Raw genomic sequence first — 1,310 nt, forward strand, 5'->3', positions numbered from 1 at the left:
TGTAGTAGTATTATAAAATATACAACTTTTTATTTTCCCCGGACTTTTGGTAAAGCAAGCACTAACTAAAACCAGTAATTGCTATCTGTAGAGAGTAACAAGTAGCAGCACTCACGTCGCTCACGCTTTCATACCTCTCATCAGCAAGTTTAAACTACAACTTGATCATCTCTGGCTACTCCCCGCGTCGCCTCTTCACGCGCCCCCCCTCCCCCTCCCGCACGTTCCCGGGCCTGCTCCCCTCCCTTCTCCCCGCCTTTCCTCTTCCCCGCCCCTCCCTGCTAGCCCCTCCTCTCTTGAGTCAGTGGCTTGAAACTTTTAAAAGCTCTGTGCTCCAAGTTAGAAAAAAGCTTTTACGAGGTACCAGCACTTTTCTTTCATTAGGGGGAAGGAGTGAGGAAAGGACCAAACAGCAGCAGACTTTTAAAACTTTTAAGTACAGGCAGGTCTGAGTGCCTGGACCTGCCTTTTCATTTTACTTCACCCTCTAAGGAGTTCGATCAGTTGGCGTGCCTACTTCACTTCTTTTAAGAGAAAGAGTAAGTTTGTTGTTTTGTGTGTGTTTTTTTAAAAATTTCTACCTACTCGTTTCTTTTTCTACAAGTAAAACTTCTCTCTAGTTTTTAAGTGTCTTTATATAAATGCACCTTTGCCATGAGACTGTAATTGCAATGTTGAACTTGAGAGTGTTTCTGGAGTTTGAAAGTTTAAACGGAACGCTAGGTGTTTATTTTTTGGGCGGTTAAAAAAAAGTATTAACAATGCAACAGGTAAAAATAAGGTTCAGATCTTTCTGATGAGAAGATAGCACTGCTTTACGGGATAATTGGTTCTTCATTTTAGAATATACTTTTACTTTTCCGCAATCTGTAACAGCCTAGCTGCTTTGTAACTGGGGTGGAGGTGGGGGGATTAGCTGGGGGCCTGGGGTGGGAATTTGACTGACAATGTCACCGGAATCAAAGTGCAAATTTGCTCGGCGCGCTCGCTAGGGAATCCTACACGCCTTGCTTTTTTCAGATGGAAATCTTGAGTGCTGTTCCTATAGCCTTGCAAAGTAAGCTTCTTAACAAAGTGCTTTGTTAAGACCTTGCGGTTCCTTGACTTCCACGTGGTCCCTTCCTAGAATTTCCCCCGGTAAACAAAAAGGTATCAGAGTCAGTGTTGAAATATTGAGGTTTTTAAAGCAACAGTTACTTTTTTGTTTTCGCAACCACGGTGGAAAACTTTGAGACCCTCAGGAGAGCCACTTGGGACCTAACCAGGTTGGCAATTCAGGAGATGAAATCCCTTGAATGGGTGGTGGATGG

General features: G+C 43.6%; 1 protein-coding gene across 1 annotated transcript in view; it reads left to right on the plus strand.

Annotated features, from left to right (window-relative positions):
* Nucleotides 1-324: 324 nt before the first annotated feature.
* The window catches only part of GJA1 (gap junction protein, alpha 1, 43kDa), a 12,997-nt gene continuing 12,011 nt past the window's right edge, over nucleotides 325-1,310 (plus strand). The window contains exon 1 of the mRNA XM_014533754.1: nucleotides 325-539. The gene's annotated coding sequence lies outside the window, so the exon portion shown is untranslated. The remainder of the gene's footprint in view (nucleotides 540-1,310) is intronic.

The sequence above is a fragment of the Myotis brandtii genome, unplaced genomic scaffold (assembly GCF_000412655.1).
Source record: "Myotis brandtii unplaced genomic scaffold, ASM41265v1 scaffold123, whole genome shotgun sequence".
Lineage (NCBI taxonomy): Eukaryota > Metazoa > Chordata > Mammalia > Chiroptera > Vespertilionidae > Myotis > Myotis brandtii.